This window comes from Protopterus annectens, chromosome 9.part0, assembly GCF_019279795.1.
Source record: "Protopterus annectens isolate FY-2018-M chromosome 9.part0, PAN1.0, whole genome shotgun sequence".
Classification (NCBI taxonomy): Eukaryota; Metazoa; Chordata; order Ceratodontiformes; family Protopteridae; genus Protopterus; species Protopterus annectens.
In genome coordinates this window covers 746,983,507-747,006,449 of record NC_056743.1, presented here as the reverse complement: position 1 = coordinate 747,006,449, position 22,943 = coordinate 746,983,507, and the positions used below count along the sequence as shown (strand labels likewise).

General features: G+C 43.6%; 1 protein-coding gene across 5 annotated transcripts in view; it reads right to left on the bottom strand.

Annotated features, from left to right (window-relative positions):
- LOC122811506 (AP-2 complex subunit alpha-2) overlaps positions 1 to 22,943 on the bottom strand; it is a 2,640,839-nt gene that overhangs the window by 2,156,134 nt on the left and 461,762 nt on the right. The window lies entirely within an intron of this gene.

Genomic DNA, 22,943 nt, shown 5'->3' with positions numbered 1-22,943 from the left:
TCAGTTGATAAGTGCTTGGAAATTTTAAAAAGAAGTCATTGAGACAGTTTACCATAGGGGGGAATCTTATTATTCCCAGACTTGGAAGTGGAGGCCCCCCACTGCTCAGTTCTGTGGGTCCCCTGGGACTGAAACCTGGGCTTTTTGCTGGGTCTGGGTTTGGCTTGAGAAAACCTGGAAGGGGCTGGAAAGGACCAATTCTTAGAGGGCCAGTGCCTATTAAATCTAGGAGGCTGAACTTGTAAAAAATATTTCACAGTTTTAGCTTTATATTCACTCTTTTTAAGACCTTCCTCAGCCTTGTTGCCAAACAAGCAGTCCTGATTTAAAAAGCATCCAACAATTTAGCTTTAACATGACAAGGCAAAGATTGCTCCTTAAGCCAAGTATGCCTTCTGAGCAGAGACCCAGTAACATCAGCCCTGCAAGAGGCCTCTAATGAATCAAAACCACACTGCAAAGTATGTTTTCCAACTTGTTTGGCAGAATGCATTAAATCCTGTAATTCTTTATTTTCCGCACAGTCAGGAATCAACATAATTTTCTGTTTAAGCAGTCCAATAACATGTTGCTGATATTTTAACATATGAAACTGCCAATTTAAAGCCCTAATGGCCAAGGTTGCAGAAGTGTAAACCGTCTTATCCCATCTATCCAGCGCCCCGGAGTCCTCTACCAGAAGGGGTAGGATTTTTAGCAGTAGTAGCCTTAATGCCCTTGGGCCCCTGTGAAATAGTCTCTGGATCTGCCCTAGGATTTTTGAAAAGGAACTTGTGGGACTCAGGGACCCTGTAGTATCTGTCAGGTTTTTTCTGGGAGCAGGAGGCAGGGAATCAGGGGCCAAACTAGATTCCGAGAAAGCATCAACAATGTCTAGTACAGAAGGAACAACTAAAGGTATATGCTAAGGTAGGAGAAGGAAATCCCTAGGCCTCTTTTTTGAATTAGAATAATCCTGGCTTTCCCAGTGGAAATGCTCCCTTAGAGTATGTAAGGTTTCCCCAAAAGAAAAATCCTCAGGAGGGGAAGCAGAGGGAATACAGTCCTCTGCATCAGAATCCTCATACGTAGTTAAGGGCAAATCCAGATCATCAGAAGAGTCAGAAAAAAACAGAATTCTTATCAGAAGATTCATAACCAACTTCAGTCCTAGGCCTCTTAGAAGGGGGGAGTAGGCTACCTCTGATTAGAGTTATTAGATCTTCAGCCATTCTTATTTGTTTTTTACGCCTAGAGGCCTGAGCATGTGGCCTGGGTGTCAGTTAGACATGGATCGAGATTTAGGCCTAAGTAAAGAAGGTGGCGTCAGTTTAATATGCAAGTCCATAGGCCTGAATACACCCTGAGAAGCCGGTGCCTGCACAGCGGCTCTGGACGCATCCAAGGTAGACACATCCATGGGTTCCATAGTTGAAGCATCTTGCGGCATTCCGGACTCCGAATGGGTCTCAGTAGAGGCCTGTGAATCAGAAGTAACGGGTATCAGGGGATGTGAAAGCACCTCACTGAGTAACGGCGAACTGGTGACCGGCTTAGGAGAAGCGTCGGCAGTTTTGGACCTTGGCGGCCTGTGTCTGTCTTTATCTTTGCGTTTTTTCAGAATCCCTATAGTCAGATGGCTAACCGATGACATTTCTGGATAATTAAACAGAGAACCTAAATATTTAAAGGCGTAAATATACAGACGACTGATAGTGCGCTGATTAAATAAAGTACAAAACCGACAGCAAGGCACGTCGTGGTCAGGGCCTAGGCAAGGAATACAGTACGAATGAAAATCTTTCTGAGGTATTTGCTTTCCACAAGTAATGCAATTATTAACTTTTACTGACATCGTTAAGGAGCTAAAAAAAAGTTTCCCCAATGGGGTACTTAGCTTTAGTTGAAGACTTCGGTTCTGAAACTAGAAAACGAAAATTTCAGGAGTTGGCCGACCGGCACTTGCAAACTGCTTCGACTTCGGGAACCGCACAGCAAGAAAGACGTATGTAATGGTGTCGGCTGCATGTTTTATACCCCTGATGACCTGATGTCATGGAAGAAGGGACAGGAACCAAAGCAGGACCCAAGACTTTGTTAATCAGGCCAACGGAGGGCATCCTGCAATCAGATAACAGAAATGCAATGACTGCAACAGTAAAACATGAAGAACATCTGAAAGGTCTGAACACCCAGTAGCAGTGCCCTCATTTCTTTTAAACTGATGTGTTCCCTTCTTTCAGTGGGGCCCAGATCCCTTGTGTTTTTATGGAGCTGAAAGCTGCTCCCCATCCTGTGTCTGAGGTGTCTGTGAACATCGCCTGGACAGGTGTTAGAGGACAGAGTGGAAGACCTGAGTTGGCAGTCAACTGTTGAATCCACCAGGTAATCTCCCTCTTCAAGCAAGGGAGAAGGGGAACTGTGACTCTAATGGATGTACATGTTGCATCCACACTTATTCTAGGAACCACTGTAGTTTTCTCATGTGCAGTTTTGCAGGAGGAAGCACTGGCATGGTGGATGCCATGAAGCCCAGAGTGCTGAGGAAAATTCCTGGAAGTGATGCGAGTTAAGAGGGTTGAGGCTTTGAAAAAAGGAAATGAGCTCTTGAGCCTTATGAGTGGGGACAGAGATCTTCATAAGGTCAGTTTGTATCCTGCATCTCAGCAGATTTCTGAAGTTTATCGTGAAACCCACCCAGAGATTGTAGGATGGAAATTGGTGGAGCTTAGATTGTACTCTAGAGCTCCTGGACCGCCTGCTTGAAAGAGAACATCCATGTATTGGAAAACCTGAATGTCCTGAAGTCTGCAGTAAGCAGCAACTGGGACTAGACATTTTGTGAATACCCTTGAGGTGATGGAAAAATCAAAAGGCAAGGCAGAAAAAGTGCCAAGAGGCTACAGAACCGTAAAGATTTTCTGTAATTGGGATGAATGGGGATGTGTAGATAAGTGTCCTTGATGTCTATGGAGACCATAAAGACTTATGGAATGATTAAAAGTAGCGTTTGTAAAGTAAGCATCCTGAAGGTAGGCACTTTCAGGAAAGTGTTGAGGAAGCAAAGGTCCAACATGGGTCTCCAAGGGCCCTCTTTCCGTTGTACCACAACCATCCCTGAATAGATCCTTTTCCCACTCTGATTAGAGGGAACAGGTTGAATGGTGCCTTGATCTAACAGGTCTTGAAGCATCTTTGGAAAATGTTACAGTTGCTCTTTGGGTGGTTGTGGGATGCCTCTAAAAGGTGGAAGTGAATTCCAGACCATGAAGTAACTTTTTATGATGGATAGCACCCAAGAATCCTGTGTAATGTTTTCCCCAAACTGGAGTGGAAACAGGAAGATGGGGGGGGGGGGGGGGCGGTTTGGGGTCCAAAAAGTCAGATGGACGCTGGTCTGTCTGGAAAGGGCTGTTTTTGAGTTGGGGCTTGGTGGGGAGTCCTAAATTGCTGAGGTCTCTTACCAGAAGTTTTAGCCTTAGCTGTAGGGGGGCCATAAAGTACAGTTGTGTACACTTACAATAAATGTAGATGTTAGAGAGTACATTAATTGTTGCCGTTATCACATTTGGGTTATCTGCTTGCAGCAGCCTTCAGTCGGCCTGATTAACAAAGTCTTGGGTTCTGCGTCGGTTGCTGTCCCTTCTTCCGTGACGTCAGGTCGTCAGGGGTATAAAACATGCAGCAGACGCCATTACATCAGTTTTTCTTGCCCCAGATTTCAGGTGCCCCCCTAATGGGAAGCAATTAAATCTATAAATATACAAGGTTATACCTCCAACAAAAAATCAAATACATCAAAAAGCTTTTGAGCTTAGTAAAGCAGAGTAGAAGTATAGCCAAACGAAGAAAGGAGGCTAGAGGGAGAATAACCAGGACTGCAACAGTGAATACACTCTAACATCTACATTTATGGTAAGTGTACACAACTGTAGTATGTTGTTCTTGTTTCACTATTGTAGTCATCACATTTGGGTAGATTTCCAAAGCTAAGGATGGGAGGAGGAATTTAGATAGCATTAGGACCAGCTATAAGACCCTGCAAGATTGCAGTGGCAAAGCCAGCTCTGGATTTAGAGAAAATTGGCAGATGGTAATGCTTGGTGAAAGTATGTACACAACTCCAGGTATCGGCTTCTAGGATGTTCCTGGTAGGGACGCCTCTCAGAAAGGCTGTAGAGGTAGATGCAGCCCTGTTCAAGTGGGGTCTGATCCCCTGTGGGATAGGTTTTCCATGGTGCTTGAAGCAGAAATGAATGCAATAGATTATCCATTTGGAAATGGTTTGCTTTGAAATAGCCTTCCCTTCTGCCCCTGCAACAAATGCCACTAGCAGTTGGCCAGATTTCCTTTGAGGTTTAGTCCTGTCCAAGTAGAATCTAAGTTGTCTGTGCACATCTAAGGAGTGCAGTATCCATTCCCCTTTGTTCTGTGGATTAGGAAAGAAAGTTGGCAAATGAATGGACCGATTAAGGGCCACACTGGATACCACCTTGGGCATGAACGAGGGATTGGTGCTGAGGGACATCGTGTCTGCATGAAAGATGATGAAAAGGTCCACTGCCATGAGGGCCTGTAATTCAGATACCATTCTTGCTGAAGTGATAGCTATAAGGAAAGCTGTTTTCCAAGAAAGGAATTGTAAGTCTGCAGTGGCCATAAACAACAAAACTTAAAGAACAAACTTAATAAACGAAAAAATAGGTACCAACTGCAGGCCAAACGAGAGTTTTATGAAAATACTTTACTTTGTACTGTGAGCGCTTTCATGCAGATAATCTCCACACTTCTTCAGACAAAATTACAAACATATGACATTCATTATATATGCTTTACAAAAGTAATTAACCAATTAAACAATTTAAACAGTTGTTCTTATAACAATTAGAATTCCCTTACTTTCATATTAAAAATTCATAAAACCAAGTTTAAAATAAACTATAACAAAGAACAGAATAAAGAAAAGAAAAGAAAATAATAAAGGAAATAATAATAATAATAAATCCAACACCTACTCCTATATGGAATATTCGTATATTATTCTATTAGTTAACATATTTCCGATAAAAAGTATACAAATATTTCCAAATATTTTTTGACTTATGATTAATATTTTACATAACATTTAGAACAGCTAAATAAATAAATGAATTATCTCAAAAGAGCTCTAAGTTTCAAGAGACACTTAATAGAACAGGTCTCATTGAGACCTGGAAAAACGTGTGCATTTGTCTTGAGTTGCCATAACAATTCTTGTTCTTCTAGCAACAAATTCCAGGGACCACCTCTTGGATCTCTTTTAATTTTCTGAACCACCAAAAACAAAAATTTATGGTTTCTGTTGTCTGAAATATGTTTCGCTAAAGCATTAATGACATTGTTTTTGGCAATAGCGTATAAATGTTCATAAATACGTTGCCTAAGTGGGCGTTCGGTTTTGCCAAAATAAAAGGCGTGGCATGACTGACAAACTGCCACGTAAACTACCCCCATCTGTTTGACAATTGTATTTATCATTAATGTAATATTTTTCTCCTTTAATATAAAATGTGGACCCAGTTTGAATATGCTTGCAATAATTGCAATGTCCACATTTAAACATGCCTTTATTAGTTTTGTATTGCTGAAAAGGACGTTCCAATAGTGTCTTAAGAGATGGTGTTCTTTTAAAGACCACTAAAGGTTTTGAACCTAAAATTTCACTACATTGGGAATCTTGCAGGATCAATTCCCAGTTGATGTTCAAAATGTTTCTAAATTCCAACATATATTCATTATATTGGGTAGATAGGTAGGATTTATAGTTAATAAAATTATTAACTTCTAAGTCCAGTCTCTCATTAGCAGTGGCAGCTGGCTCGAAAGGAGGAACGGTGAGCTTTTCCAATACAAAGTTTAAGGTCCTAGGATGGAGTTGGAGCTCTCCTGGGTGGGCGTATATTTTTGGCCCCTCTGAGGAACTGCTTAAAGCAATGGATGAGAGAAGAGGGGAGGATCTGTGTTATAATGAGCCGGAATGGCTGAGGCGTGAATTTTGGAGGAGAAAGACAGGCCCTTGTGAAGCATCTCAGTTAAGTATTGTAAAATCTGTGGTAAATTGAGCACTGCAGTGCTCATCCCTTGAGATTGGTTCCAGGCACAGAATCTTTTCCATTTTTCAGCATAAGATTTTCTAGTACTAGGCCTCCTTGCCTCTAAAATGATATCCATCACTGGTTTACTGAGGGATGGTAAAGGAGAAATTAGGTAATTAGCCAGGCTGTTAGGTTCAGTATTTGAAGCGGAGAGTGCAGAATCTGGTTCTCCTGCTGAGACAATAGGGTAGGAGAGTCTGAGGCAGGTGCCATGGGGCCAACAGTGACACACTGCACAAGAGGGGGTACCCCAGTGTTGGCGTGGCCAGTCTGGTGCAATCAAAATTGTCCTTGGTTTGTCTGGTTTGATCTTTAGTAGTACTTTGGAGAGCAGACGAAGAGGAGGAAAGGCATAAACTGATAGGTTTTTCCAGCTGAAGGACAGAGCATCCACTTTCAAGCTTGTTTGTGGGGAGTCCTTGTGCAAAATTTGTCCAGTTGATAGTTCTGGGGGGGGGGGGGGGGGGGGCAAACAGGTCTATATCTGGGCTCCCTCATTTGCTTGTCAACATGTTGAAAATTTCCTTGGTTCCAGTTTCCACTCGTGTGGGTCCATGAGGTTTCTGCTTAGTTCATCTGCCAGTGTATTTAGTTTTCCTGGCAGGAATTGAGCTTGTAGATGCACTTGGCAGCTATGGGCTGTGTTTCACAATGCCATGGGTAGTCTGCAGAGGGGGTAAGAATGTGCACCCCCTGCTTGTTTAGGTACCACGTAACAGTGGTGTTTGTCAGTCTTTACCATTAATTGTCTTGGAAAAATGTGGTCCTTGAAGGCTGTCAAAGCATTCTGCACAGCTAACATTTCTTTTTGATTGATATGCACGTGCATTTGACTTGGGTTCCATTTACCCTGAATGCACTTCCCTGCCAGGTGAGCCCCCCCATACATAATCTGATGCGTCTTTTAGGGTTTGGGTGGCAGGGGGTGGTGTGAATGATAGTCCCTTGTTTGGTGGCAGGCCTCTGTCCACCAAAAAACTCTAGGCGTAGGCAATGTATGATAGGAATCATTGCTTCTGGATCCTGAGGAATGTTGACACCACAGCCTTTTTAGATACCATTTTAGTTTCCTCATATGCAGTCTTGCATATGGAATTGGAAGAATGCAGGAGGCCATGAACCCCAAGGCTTGTAGTATTTGCCTAGAAGATAGCAGGGTTTTTGTGGCCACTTGTTTGAAGTAGGCTGTCAAATAAATTTGTTTCTCTCGTGTGAGGAAAGCTATCTGGGAAGTTGTATTCAAGCTTGCTCCCAGGAATATAATTTGATGACTGTACCAGGTGTGATTTTTTTTCATTTATGGTGTACCACAGACAAGTTAGCACCCTTTGTACGAAGGCCAGATGATTCAAAAGTATGTCCTGGCTTTCTGCTTGAATTAAACAATCGTCCAGGTATGAGTATATTCGAATATTTCTTTGCCTGCAAAATGCAATGACTGGGGATAGGCACTTTGTGAATACCCTGGGCGCAGTAGATAAGCCAAAGGGCAGGGGTAGTGATTGTAGCCTGCTTTGAAGCATAGCTATCTTCTGCAAAATTCCCTGATTGGGATGTGCAGGTATGCTTCCTTTAAATCGAGTGTTACCATCCAGGCATCTTTTCCTAGCATAGGAAGCAACTTGTGAAGAGTCAGCATCTTGAATTTTGGAATCACCAAAAAGGTGTTTAGAGTAGACCGGTCCAGAATAGGACGGCATAAATTGTCTTTTCTGGGTACCAGAAAAAGTCTTGAGTAGAAAAGTACAGTTTTGTACCTACCATAAATGTAGATGTCCGAACAGGATAGCATCTGCAGTCCTAACAAATGGGTTGTCCTGTCGTCAGGCAGCCCTTCGGTCGGCCGGATTCCAAAGTCTGGGTCTGGCCTCGGCTGGTGTCGCACTTCACCCGACGTCATCTCTGCTGGTCTTCGGGTATAAAGGCATCAGCCGACGCCATTTTCCTCAGTGTTTCTTGCCCCAGATGCCAGTTGCCCTCTTGGAAAACTAAATTTTGGATAAATGCCAATGTTTCTAAAAAAAAAAAAATAGTAGGCAAACACAAAAAATAAGCATGTATGTACATATATACAAACAAATACACCATAAGAGATCCCCCCCTAGCTAGCTATTAGGAGGGTAAATACCCTAGGAGTACCACAGAGGGGAAGGAGGGTGGGTAATCCTGACTGCAGATGCTATCCTGTTCGGACATCTACATTTATGGTAGGTACAAAACTGTACTATGTCCTTCAAGGATGCATCTGCAGTCCTAACAAATGGGTAGAATACCATAGCCAAACTAGGGGAGGAGGAAGAAGAATTATGGTGTAGTTAGGATCCCTTGCAATACAGCAGTGGCAAACCCTGCTCGGGATCTAGAGTATAGAGGTAAGTTGTAATGCTTGGCAAATGTATGCATGGAGGTCCAAGTAGCCGCCTCAATAATGTCCTTGGTAGCCACTCCTCGTAAGAAAGCTGTGGTAGTGGCTGTAGCCCTTGTAGAGTGAGGTCTTATGTTCTGTGGAATTTGCTTTCCATGGTAGGAGTAACAGAATCTTATGCAATTTCCTATCCACTTGGAGATTGTCTGTTTGGAAATTGCTTTTCCTTCCCTTCCTGTTGCATAAGCTACTAAAAGCTGGTCAGTTTTTCTATTGACCTTGGTTCTGTCCAGGTAGTAGCGCAACTGTCTATGTACATCCAAGGTATGCAGCAGTCTTTCCCCCCTGTTTTGTGGATTGGGAAAGAAGGTAGGTAGGTGGATTGCCTGGTTTAGAGACACTCTGGATACCACCTTAGGCATAAATGTAGGATTAGTTCTCATGGACACTCTATCTTGATGGAAGATTAGGAAGGGTTGTACTGCCATTAAGGCCTGTAGTTCCGAAACCCTTCTTGCTGAAGTAATTGCCAGTAGGAAAGCAGTTTTCCATGATAGGTGTTGAAGATCTGCTGTTGCTGCTGGTTCAAATGGAGGGAGTGTCAATTTTTCTAGCACAAAGTTCAAGTCCCATGCTGGTAATGGTGGTTTCCTAGGAGGTTTTACATTCTTGATTCCTCTGAGGAACTGCCTGAGTAGAGGATGTGAGAAGACATGGGGATCGAAGCTGTATTCTGCAGAAATAGCTGATGCATGTATCTTGGAGGAATAGGACAGGCCTGTATGGAGAAGCTCTGCCAAGTACTCCAGGATGTTAGCAATATCTATCTTTGACACATCTTTTCCTCTTTCAGTACTCCAAATGACAAACCTTTTCCATTTTCCTGCATAGTTCCTTCTTGTTGAAGGTCTGCGGGCCTCAAGGATAATGTCTTTAACCCTTTGGGATAAATCTGGGTTAGTTGCTGTTATGTGATGTTCCAGGCAGTCAGTTGCAGAGTTTTTAGGTTTGGATGCATGATGTTGTAGTCGTTCTGAGTTAACATCAAAGGCATCAGGGGTAGTGTCCACGTTCTCCCCAGAGACATGCTCCTCAGCAATGGATACCAGTGTTGTCTTGGCCAATTTGGAGCTACCAGAATTATCCTTGGACGTTCCTCTTTGATTTTCAGTAGTACCTTGTGCATCAAAGGAAGAGGTGGAAATGCATATGCTGTCAGGCCTTTCCAACTGAAGGATAGAGAGTCCACCTTCCATGCAAGTGGGTGGTATGTCCTTGTGCAGAATTTCTTGAGCTGGTGATTGAGTGGGGATGTGAATAGGTCTATTTGTGGCATTCCCCATTTCTTTGTGATGGCCTTGAAGATGTCCGGGTGTAGCATCCATTCGTGAGCATCCGAGGTAGTTCTGCTTAACATGTCTGCTAGGATGTTTTCTTTTCCTTTTGCCTGTAACTGGATGTTGTAGCTCAGAGCCATATTCCAAAGGTCCAGAGTCATTCTGCATAGGGGGTATGAATGAGTGCCTCCCTGTTTGTTGATGTACCACATGACTGTGGTGTTGTCTGTCCTTATCATTAAATGGCCTTCTTTGAGGAATGGCCTGAAATTCTGGATTGCTAGTTTTACTGCCAGCATTTCTTTTTGATTTATGTGCAGGTGCAGCTGGTCTGGAGTCCATAATCCTTGTATGCATTTGTCCAGCATGTGTGCCCCCAACCTAGGTCTGAGGCGTCCGTTGTGATGGTTTGGCTTGCTTGAAAGTTGTGGAAGGGCAAGCCTGGGTTTGACTGGCATGCTTGAGCCCACCATAGGAACTCTTGTTTCAGGCATGGGATTAGAGGGATTTCGGTTTCTAAGCTGTGCCTGTGTTGAGACCATAAATTCTTTAGGTACCACTGTAGCTTTCTCATATGCAGTCTGGCATGGGGACCAGGATTATGCATGATGCCATGAAGCCCAAGGCCTGCAGTACTTTCCTTGCTGTTAGTTTGTTCTGCTTTGTTAATGCCAAGAAGTAAAGAGGAGTTGTTCTTGTTTTTCTGCAGTTAGGAATGCCATCTGTTTTACTGTGTCCAATTCCGCACCCAAGAATGTTCTTGTTTGGGATGGTATCAGTCTTGACTTTTTTTAAATTGACTGTGTATCCCAGGGCTTGTAGTAAGCAAATGACTCTTTGTAAGTCTTTTGTCAGCTTGCTTTTGTTGTCCGCTTGTATCAGGCAGTCATCCAGGTATGGATAAATTTGGATTCCCTGTAGCCTGCAATGAGCGATTACTGATGCCAGGCATTTTGTGAATACTCTGGGCACAGTAGATAAGCCAAAGGGCAATGCTGAGAATTGATAATGCTCTGATCCTGCAAGAAATCTGAGGTATCTTCTGCAATCTGGTCGTATGGGGACGTGCAGGTATGCCTCCTTGAGATCTAGAGTTACCAGCCAACACTCCTTGCCCAGCATGGGAAGAAGTTGCTGTAGGGTCAGCATTTTGAATTTTGGGACAATGATGAATGTGTTTAAGGCGGACAGGTCGAGAATAGGTCTCCAACTTTTCTCTTTTCTTGGTACTAGGAAGAGTCTGGAGTAGAATCCTTTGCCCTGTTCTGTTGGTGGTACTCTTTCCACAGCTCTCATCTTTGTTAATTGAGCTATCTGCTTTAGAGCTTCTGTTTTCTGATTTGGAGGTAGGTTTGGCATTCCTCTTTTTACTGGTAAGGTGTGGAAGTGAAACCTGTAGCCTTGGTCTATGGTCTGCAAAATCCACTTGTCTTTTGTGATATAGTGCCAATTTTTTGAAAATAAGGCTAACTTTCCGCCTAAGGGTGCTGCTATTTGTTTCCTGGTAGGCGGTGTCAGAGCCAAGTCACTGTGATTGTCCTGTTGCAGGGGCAGTGGTTGTGTCTGTGCCTCGCTGGTTATTGCCTTGCCACTGGCGTCCTCTGTAGGCACCTCCTCTGGATTGATTTCTGCCTCTGGAACGTCTATTCCTGCCTCTCTGAGATTTAGAGGAGTCTGGAAAGGACCAATTTTTGGAAGGCCAGTTCCTGCTAAACCTTGGGGGCTGAACCTGTAAGAAATCCTTAACTGTTTGTACAGATTTTGCCTTCTCTTCCATTTTCTTCATTACTTGCTGAGCAGGAGAACCAAATAGACTGGCCTTATCCATAGGAGCATCTAACAGCTTTGCTTTAACATGATCCGGCAAGACCTGTTCTTTCAACCATGCATGCCTTCTTATAACTGTGCCAGTCATGGCTGATCTAAATGAAGCCTCTAGTGCATCATAGCCACATTTTAAGGAATGGTTACTAACCTGCTGAATGTTATTCACCATTTCTAAAACATATTTCTTATCTAAGGAGTCATCAGAGGACAGTTTCTTAGTTAACTGATCAAGCATAAACTCTTGGTATTGGATCATATGAAACTGACAGTTCAAAGCTCTAGCTGAGAGAGTAGCAGAGGTGTAAACTTTTTTACCCCATCTCTCTAAGGACCTGGATTCCCTTTCAGAAGGGAGAGGGTTTTTTGCTGAGGTCGAAGCTACTGCCTTAGGCCCCTGGGAGATAGTCTCAGGATCTGCAAGTGGGGCCTTGTATAGGTGGTGATGAGTGTCCGGTACCCTGTAAAACCTATCTGGTTTTGCAGGGGCTGGAGGTAAAGTATCAGGAGCAGTGCAAACATCATTAAATGCATCATCCACAACAGGCAGAACTGGAGGTATAGCTAAGGGCCTATGTTGCGGTAAGTGTAGAAAGGTCCTAAGCCTTTTTCTTGAGTCTGAGAAATCTTGTCCCTGCCACTGGAATTGCTCTCTCATGGCATGTAAGGTCTCCCCCAAAGGAAAATTCCTCTGGTGGAGAGGCAGCTGGAATAGATTCTTCAGCATCGGAATCTTCATAAGTAGAAAAAGGAGCCTCTGGATGGTCTGTAATGTCTGAGTCATCAGAAGAATCATCTGAGGACACTGGCTCTGGGGGCTCTGCTCTGGGTCTCTTTTCTGGAGGCTGAGAGGCCCTGTCTGGGTGAGATTGGGATCCCCTAATTAAAGTGATGAGATCCTCTGCCAGAGTAAGCATTTGAGAACTGGAACTGGGCCTGTGTGAGGGGGGCTTAACAGGCACTGATTTAGCAGTTTTGGCTGCTTTAGCCCTGGCAAAGGCCTTAATGGACATGGCTGCAGGAGGCCTAGCAGCACCACGTGCTGGGGTAGAGACATCCAAAGGGATGGTGTCTGATAATTCTATAGGAACCACATTAGTAGGTAAAACTTCAGAGGCCGATTCAACTAGGGTAGCAGGAGCCTCGGTAGTAGTCATGGATTCGGCTGAAGATTGACCCGTTTGCTCGGTTTCGGCCGAAACCGAGACACTCGCGGTTTGCTTAACCGTGGTTTCGGCCGAAACCACGGACCGTGAGTGTCGGTCTTTTTCTTTGCGTTTTTTTAACAATTTGAGAAGTCGGAGGATCCGACGGCATAATGTACGCAAAATCTGAGCCGAAAAACTGTTCAGCAAACTCCGACCGACGCCTAAGCGTTCGTCGGTTGAAGGAAGCACAGGCTAAACAGGCTGCTACGTCGTGGTCTGGGCCTAAACAAGGTAAGCAGTAAGAGTGGAAATCTTTATGAGGTATTTGTTTCCCACAAGTTAAACAGTTATTTACTTTTTCTGACATCGGCTGAGGCAAGAAAGAGTCCCCAACGGGGTACTTAGCTTTTTAGAAGTCTTCGAAGTAGTATTCGGTAGTGGTAATCTCTGGATCTGACCGACCGGCACTTGCGAACAGCTTCTGCTTCGGGCGCCACGCGGCAAGAAAGACTGAGGAAAATGGCGTCGGCTGATGCCTTTATACCCGAAGACCAGCAGAGATGACGTCGGGTGAAGTGCGACACCAGCCGAGGCCAGACCCAGACTTTGGAATCCGGCCGACCGAAGGGCTGCCTGACGACAGGACAACCCATTTGTTAGGACTGCAGATGCATCCTTGAAGGACATCCTTGTCCTTTGTCCTCTTCTTGTACAGTTTGAATAGTCTTTATGTTTAAGAGAGACAGTATTTGCTTTTGAGCCTCTGCCCACTGATTTGGGGGTAGATCTGGCCAACCGTTTGTTGCTGGTAATGTGTGGAAGTGAAATCTGTATCCTTGGGACACTATATTTAAAACCCATTTGTCCTGGGTAATGAGTTCCCAGTTTTTGGCCTGCACACCAATCTTTCCCCCTAAAGGAGCAGTCAGTTGAGAAGTGCTTGGAAGTTTTAAAATCAAGTCATTGAGACAGTTTTCCACAGGGAGGAGTCTTACTACTCCCAGATTTGGAAGCGGAAGCCCCCCACTGCTTAGTATTGAGCGTACCCTGGGACTGAAACCTGAGGTTTCTGCTGTGTCTGGGTTTGGACTGAGAATGCCTTGAAGGGGCCGGAAAGGACCAATTCTTAGAGGGCCAATGCCTACTGAATCACTTACAGTTTGCAGATTTAGCTTTATCTTCCATCTTTTTAAGAACGTCCTCAGCTTTGTTGCCAAAGAGGCGGTCCTGATTTAAGGGAGCATCCAACAGTTTAGCTTTAACATGATCAGGCAAAGATTGCTCCTTAAGCCAAGCATGCCTTGTGAGTACAGACCCAGTGACAGCAGCCCTGCAAGAGGCCTCTAATGAATCAAACCCACATTGCAAAATATGTTTTCCAACCTGTTCAGCAGAATGCACTAAATCCTGTAATTCCTTATTTTCAGCAGAGTCAGGAATTATCATTTTCTGTTTAAGCAATCAAATATGTTGTTGATACTTTAACATATGAAACTGACAGTTTAAGGCCCTAATGGCCAAGGTTGGAGAAGTGTAACCCTTCGTACCCCATCTATCCAGCGCCCTGGAGTCTCTATCAGAAGGGGTAGGATTTTTGGCAGTAGAAGCCTTAATGCCCTTGGGTCCCTGTGAAATAGTCTCTGGATCTGCAACAGGATTTTTAAAAAAGGAACTTGTGAGATTCAGGAACCCTGCAATATCTGTCAGGTTTTCTGGGAGCAGGAGGCAAAGAATCAGGGGCCAAATAAGATTCCGAAAAGGCATCATCAACAATGTCTAGTACAGGAGGTATAGCTACAGGCCTATGGTGAGGCAGGAGTAAGAAATCCCTAAAGCCTCTTTTTCGAATCAGAAAAATCCTGGCTTTCCCAGTGCAAATGCTCCCTTAGTGTGTGCAAGGTTTCACCAAAAGAAAAATCTTCTGGAGGGGAAGCAGAGGGAATACAGTCCTCTGCATCAGAATCCTCATAAGTAAATAAGGGTAAATCCAGATCAGAAGAATCAGAAAAATCAGAATCCTGGTTAGAAGATTCATAAACAAATTCAGTCCTAGGTCTCTTAGAAGAGGATGGTTGGCTTCCCCTGAGTAAAGTTATAACGACTTCAGCCATTTTTATCATTTGTTTTTTAGGCATAGAGGCCTGAGCATGCGGCCTGGGCATCGGTTTTCTAGGCATGGTTTCCAGGTTTAGGCCTTAAAGGTGGAGATGTCTATTTAATATGCAAGTCCGTAGGCCTGAATACACCCTCAGAAGCTGGTGCCTGCACAGCGGCTCCGGATCCATTCAAGGTAGAGACATCCACAGGTTCCACAGTTGAAGCATCTCGCAGCATACCGGACTCTGAATGGGTCTCAGTAGAGGCCTGCGAATCAGAAATAGAGAGCATCAGGGGCTGCAAAAGCACCTCAGTGAGTACCAGCGAATTGGCGACAGGCTTAGGAGAAGTATCGTCGGCAGCTATGGAGCTAGGCAGCCTGTCTCTGTCTATCTTTGCGTTTTTCGGAATGCCAGTAGTCAGATGGCTTACCGATGACATTTCTGGATAATTGAACCAAGAACCGAAATATTTAGAGGTGTAAATATACAGACGATGAGTAGTGAGTTGATTAAATAAAGCACAAAATCGACAGCAAGGTACGCCTTGGTCAGGGCCTAGGCAAGGAATACAGTACGAATGAAAATCTTTGTGAGATATTTGCATTCCACAAGAAATGAAATTAGTAACTTTTACTGACATCGGTAAGGAGCAAGAAAAAGATTCCCCAATGGGGTACTTAGCTTCAGTTGAAGACTTTGGTTCTGAAACTCGAAAACGAAAATTTCAGGAGTCGGCCGACCGGCACTTGCAAATTGCTTCTGCTTTGGGCACCGCACGGCAAGAAAGACTGATGTAATGGCATCGGCTGCATGTTTTATACCCCTGATGACCTGACATCATGGAAGAATGGACAGCAACAGACACAGGACCCAAGACTTTGTTAATCAGGCCAACTGAGGGCTATTGCAAGCAGATTACACAAATGTGATGACTGCAACAGTGAAACACGAAGAACATCTGCCTTCTAACAAACACAGGTTTAGAAGGATAATTCCTTTGGAATTTTGGTACGGGGATGTGTTTCAGTTCCTGGATCTCCTTACCCTTCTCCTGTAAGGATTTAAAGAAGTCCACAGCAGCAGGCCCAAACAGGGCTGAATTTTTCCAGAGCAGCATCCATAAGTTTGGATTTAATGTCCTCTAGCAAAGGTAGAAATCTCAACTAGGTACATCTTCTCAGGACCGAACCTGTGGCAGCTGCTGTTGCTGAAGCCTCCACAGCATCATAACTACATTTTATTGAATGACAGTCCACCTGAGAGGATGCCTCAAGCAAGGATGAAGCAGAGACCATTTCAGACTTGTCGGAGTGAAACTATTTTGGAAAGTTGGCACAAGAGTTCCACAGTGTATTAGTCATGCATGTTTCACAACTGATAGCCGTAAAGGCAAGAGTGCCTTAGTGTATATTTTCCCTAACCTCTCCATATGTTTACTATCTTTGTTGGAGGGAAGAAGTGAGGTGGAGGGAAGTAATATTGAGGGCTTATCAGAAGCCACAGTAATGACAGAAGGGTCAGCAGAAGGGGCTTTGAAAAGAAAAGTACAGTTGTGTATACTTATCATAAATGTAGATTGAGTGTATTTCACTGTTGCAGTCATTACATTTGGGTAATCTGCTGGCAGGTTGCCCTCAGTCGGCCTGATTAACAAAGTCTTGGGTCCTGCATCGGTTGCTGTCCCTTCTTCTATGACGTCAGGTCGTCAGGGGTATAAAACATGCAGCAGAGACCATTACATCAGTTTTTCTTGCCCCAGATGTCAGGTGCCCCCCCAAATGGGGAGCAAATAAAATTAAAAACACAAAAAATATACCTCCAACCAAAAGCAAATACACCAAAAAGGCTTTTAAGCATAGTAAAAGAAAGTAGAGGTATAGCCAGAGAAAAATAGGGAGGGGGTGGAGGGAGGGTAACCAGGACTGCAACAGTGAATACACTCTAACATCTACATTTATGGTAAGTGTACACAACTGTACTATTTTCTTTGTGTTTCACTGTTGCAGTCATTACATTTGGGTAGATTCCCAAAGCTATGGCGGGAAGGAGGGAATTATACAGCATTAGGACCAGCTATAAGGCCCTGCAGGACAGCAGTGGCAAAGCCAGCTCTGGATTTAGAGAAAAGTGGTAAATGGTAATGTTTGGTGAAAGTATGAACTGAGCTCCAGGTAGCAGCTTCTAGAATATCCCTGGTAGGAACACGTCTGAGAAAGGCTGTTGAAGCAGATGCAGCCCTGGTGGAATGGGATCTGATCCCCTGGGGATAGTTTTTCCATGGTGCTTACAGCAGAAACGAATACAATGGCTTAACCATTTGGAAATCGTTTGCTTTGAAATAGCCTTTCCCGCTGCCCCTGCAGCAAATGCTACCAGCAGTTGCTCAGATTTTCTTTGAGATTTAGTCCTGTTTAAGTAAAATCTAAGTTGTCTATGTACATACAATGAATGCAGAATCCGCTCCCCTTTGTTCTGTGGATTGGGAAAGAAAGTTGGCAAATGAATGGTCTGATTAAGAGCCACACTGGATACCACCTTAGGCATGAAGGATGGATTGGTCCTGAGAGATGCCCTTTCTGCATGAAAAATGATGAAAGGCTCCACTGCCATAAGAGCCTGTAATTCGGACATCCTTCTAGCTGAAGTGACTGCTAAAAGGAAAGCTGTTTTCCAGGAGAGAAATTTTAAGTCTGCAGTAGCAGCTGGCTTTTAAAGGAGGGAGGGTGAGTTTCTCCAATACAAAATTAAGGTTCCAGGCAGGGGTTGGAGCTCTTCTGGGTGGTCTGAGGTTTTTGGCCCCTTTGAGATACTGCTTTAGCAGAGGATGAGAGAAAAGGGGAGGTTCTGTGTTGTAATGAGCTGAAATGGCTGAGGCATGGATTTTTCCGAAAGAAAAGTCCCTTGTGAAGCATCTCAGTTAAGTATTGCAAAATCTGAGGAATGTTGGGCACTGCTGTGCTTATCCATTGAGACTGATTCCAGGCACAGAATCTTTTCCATTTGTCAGCATAAGATTTTCTAGTACCAGGTCTTCTCGCCTTCAAAATGACATCCATCACAGGTTTGCTGAGGGATGCTAAGGTTGAATTTAGGTGATTAGCCACGCTGCAAGATTCAAAGTTTGGAGCAGTGTGTGCAGAGTTTGGTTGTTCTGCTGAGACATTAAAGTAAGGTGTCTGAGGCAGGTGCCACGGTGGAAGGTGTGACACTGCGCAGGAGTGGGTACCAGTGTTGGCGAGGCCAGTTTGGAGCAATCAAAATCATTTTTGGTTTGTCCTGTTTGACTTTTAGTAGAACTTTGGAGAGCAGAGGCAGAGGGGGAAAGGCATAGACTGATGTTTTTTTCCAGCTGAAGGACAGAGCACTTTCCAGGCTTTTTTGTGATGAGTTCTTGTGCAAAATTTGTCCAACTGATAGTTCTGGGGTGAGGCAAAAAGATCTAGGTCTGGGCTGCCCCATTTGCGTGTCAAGATGCTGAAAATCCGTGGTTCCAGTTTCCATTCGTGTGGGTCTATGAGATTTCTGCTTAGTTAGTCTGCCAGAGCATTCAGCTTTCCTGACAGGAATTGAGCTTGAAGTTGTACTTGATAGCTCAAGGCAGTGTTCCACAATGCCTTGGCTAGTCTGCAGAGGAGGTAGAGTAGGAGTGTGTACCCCCCTGCTTATGTACCACATAACCATGGTGTTGTCCGTCTTTATCAGTAATTGTCCTGGATGAAGGTAGTCCGTGAAGGCTGTCAGTGCATTCTGTACAGCTAGCATTTCTTTTTCATTTATGTAAAGGTGCATTTGATTTGGGCTCAATTTTCCCTGAATGCACTTCCCTTCCAGATGAGTATCCCATGCATAGTCTGATGCATCTGTAGTTAGGGTTTGGGTGGCAGGGAGTGGTGTGAATGACTGTCCCTTGTTCTGGTGGCAAGCCTCTGCCCACCATAGGAACTCTAGGCGCAGGCAAGGTATGATAGGAATTCATTGTTTCCAGGCTGTGACAATGCTGACTCCATAGACTTTTTAAATACCACTGAAGTTTCCTCATATGCAGTCTTGCATATGGAATTAGAAAAATGCAGGAGGCCATGAACCCCAAGGCTTGCAGACAGCAGGGTTTTTGTGGCCACCTGTTTGAAGTAAGTCACCAAATGAATTTGCTTCTCTGGCGTAAGTAAAGCCATCTGGGAAGTTGTATTCAAGCTTGCACCCAGGAATGTAATTTTTTGAGAGGGTACCATTTGTGATTTCTTTTTGTTTATAGTGTACCCTGGACAAGTTAGAACTCTTTTTACAAATGCCAGATGTTTTAGAAGAATGTCCTTGTTTTCTGCCTGAATCAATTATCCAGGTATGGATATATTTGAATATTTCTTTGCCTCCAAAATGCAATTACTGGAGCCAGGTACTTTGTGAAGACTATGGGCGCAGGAGATGAGCCAAAGGGCAGTGCAGAGAACTGGTAATGTAAGTAGCCTGCTTTGAAGCGGAGGTATCTTCTGCAAGATTCCCTGATTGGGATATGCAGGTAAGCCTCTTAAATCTAGAGTTGCCAACCAGGCATCTTTGCCTAGCATAGGAAGTAACTGGTGAAGTCAGCATCTTGAATTTTGGGATGTCCAGAAAGGTGTTAAGAGTAGATAAGTCCAGAATTGGACGCCATTATTTGTTTTTTCTGGGTACCAGGAAAAGTCTTCAATAGAAACCTTATCCCTTTTCCTCTTCTGGTACTAGCTGAATAGCCCCCATGCTCATGAGGGAAAGTACTTGTTTCTGGGGACTCTGCCCACGGATTTGGGGGCACGTCTGGCCATCCGTTTGGTGTTGGCAAAGTGCGGAAACGAAATCTGTATCACTGGGTTACTATATTTAAAACCCATTTGTCCTGGGTAATAAGTTGCCAGTTTTTTGCATGAAGAGCCAGTTTTCCCCCCAAAAGGGCGGCTAAAAGGTAAGTGCTTGGTAAGTGCACAGGGAATTCATTGAGACTGCTTACCATAGGAAGGTGTCTTGTTTCCAGATTTGGAAGAGGAGGCACCCCATTGCTTTGTTCTGAAAGCCCCTTGGGACTGAAACCTGGTACCTTTGGAATGTCTGGGTTTGACTTGAGTGGCTCTCGAAGGAACTGGAAAGGACTAGGTCTTAGTAGGCCAGTGCCTACTAAATCCTGGAGGTTGCGCACTTGTAAGAAATCGTTCACAGTTTGCATAGATTTAGCTTTGTCTTCAATCTTTTTTAGAACTTCTTCAGCCTTATTACCAAAGAGACGGTCCTGTTGTAAAGGAGCATCCAACAATTTTGCTTTAACATGATCAGGCAGAGTTTGCTCTTTGAGCCAAGCATGCCTTCTTAGCACAGACCCAGTTACAGCAGCCCTGCAAGAGGCCTCCAAAGAATCAAAACCACATTGCAAAGTACGTTTTCCAACTTGTTCAGCTGAATGCAATAGATTCTGTAATCTTTATTTTCCAAACAGTCAGAAATCAACATCATTTTCTGTTTAAGCAGTCCCATGATATGCTGCTGACATTTTAGCATATGAAATTGACAGTTTAAAGCCCTGATTGCCAAGGCAGCAGAAGTGTAGACCTTCTTACCCCATCTAACCAGCGCCCTGGAATCTCTATCAGAAGGGGTAGGATTATTAGCCTTAATGCCCTTGGGACCGTGAGAAATGGTTTCAGGATCAGCAACGGGATTTTTGAAAAGGAATTTGTGGGAGTCAGGAACCCTCTAGTATCTGTCTGGCTTACAAGGAGCCGGAGGCAGAGAATAAGGAGCCATACTACATTCAGAGAAAACATCAACAATGTCTAGAACAGGAGGTATAGCCAAAGGCCTATGCTGAGGAAGACAAAAAATCCCCAAGTCTCTTTAGATTCAGAAAAATTCTGACTTTCCCAGTGAAAATATTCCCTTAAGGTATGTAAAGTTACCCCAAAAGAAAAGTCCTCAGGGGAAGAAGCAGAAGGAATGGAATCCTCTGCATCAGAGTCCTCATAAGTAGGTATAGACAATTCTTGTTCATTAGAAGAGTCCGAAGAAATAGAATCCTGTTCAGAAGATTCATAATCAGTATCTTGCCTAGGCTTCTTAGAAGGGGGGGGGGGGGGTTGGCTACCCCTGATCAGAGTAATTAAATCTTCAGCCATTTTGATCATTTGTTTTCTAGGCATAGGGGCCTGCACATGTGGCCTAGGCATCAGTTCTTTAGACATAGGCCGAGATTTTGGCCTTAGTTTTGAAGATGGCGTCTGTTTAATATACAAATCTGTAGGCCTGAAAACACCCTCAGAAGCCAGTGCCTGCACAGCGGCTCTGGACCCATCCAAGGTAGAGACATCCGCGGGTTCCATAACTGAAGCATCTCGTGGCATACCGGACTCCAAATGGGTCTCAGTAGAGGCCTGCGAATCAGAAGTAGCGGGTATCAGGGGCTGCGAAAATGCCTCACTGAGTACCGGCGAACTGGTGACTGGCTTAGGAGAAGCATCATCGGCAATTTTGGACCTCAACGGCCTGTCTTTTTCTTTGTGTTTTTTTAGGTATTCCGGTAGTCGGATTGTTAACAGACTACATTTCTGGATAATTAAAGCATGAGCCAAAATATTTAGAACCAAAAATGTACAGATGTTTGATAGTGTTTATTAAATAAAGCACAGAACCGACAGCAAGGTACTAGGTCAAGGCCTAGGCAAGGAATACAGTACAAATGGAAATCCTTATGAGGTATTTGCTTTCCAGAAGTAATGCAATTATTAACTTTTACTGACATCGGAAAGAAACAAGAAAAAGTTTCCCCAACGGGGTACTTAGCTTTTTACTTGAAGACTTCGGATCTGAAACTCGAAAACGAAAATTTCAGGAGTCGGCTGACCGGCACTTGCGAACTGCTTCTGCTTCGGGCACCGTGCGGCAAGAAAGACTGATGTAATGACGTCGGCTGCATGTTTTATACCCCTGATGACCTGAAGTCATGGAAGAAGGGACAGAAACTGATGCAGGACCCAAGACTTTGTTAATCAGGCCAACTGAGGGCAACCTGCCAGCAGATTACCCAAATGTATTGACTGCAACAGTGAAAAACGAAGAACATCTTACAATCTCCAGGCACCTTGTAGACAGCAAACAAAATCCAGCACCCTGAGTAGGTGTAGCAAAAAACTGATTTATTATCAACCAAACCGGTTTCAGCAGTTAGCTTTCTTCAGTGGTATGGTCAAAATGATTGAACAGTCCTTATTTATACATGATCCAAACAAAGCATATGACATCATTTCCTGTTTAGATAAATTATAAATAAGACATTAATCTAATTCATGACCACATAATGTAAATAAGATAGAACAGTGGAAAAAAGAAAAATATAGCCCACAATAAACCATCATAATTAGAAATTAACATGTATTCCAAAATTATACTACTGAAAACATATTATTAAATAGTAATGATAGATATATCAGACCAGTGAAAACTATGTCAAGATAGAAGCTAAAAATAAAAATGTTTATAACCATATTAGAATATTAATAACAAATTTATAACTTGTCATTAAGGCCTGGTGGAAACAAACCACCCAATTTGATTATCCATTTAGTTTCCTTGCTGTTTAGCAGTTTATGCCATCCAGTTTTAAATGCTCTGTGGCCAACAATCTTGTCAATACAAATGAAAGAGAATTGAGCCGTCTTGTGTAAAACAGTGCATTTGTACAGAGCATTAGTAATCCTAGCATTTCTAATGTCACCTAAATGCTCAGAGATACGAATACGCAACTGTCTGGAAGTTTGACCAATATAAAATGCCCGACATGTACATGTGGCCAAACAGATCACCCAGTCCGTGCTGCAATTGGCAAAATGATTAATGTTGAATATCCTGACTGTATTCTTGCTAGTGAATTCCTATGTTGTGAATATATATTTACAGAAACAACAGTGACCACAAGAATGACAGCCAATTAATCTATCTCCTGACAGAGTAGTCTGGGTCATGCAGACATCCTGAAACGTGATTCTTTTGTAATGTGAGAAATGTGATCCTAACGTTTTGCCTTTGCGGTAGGA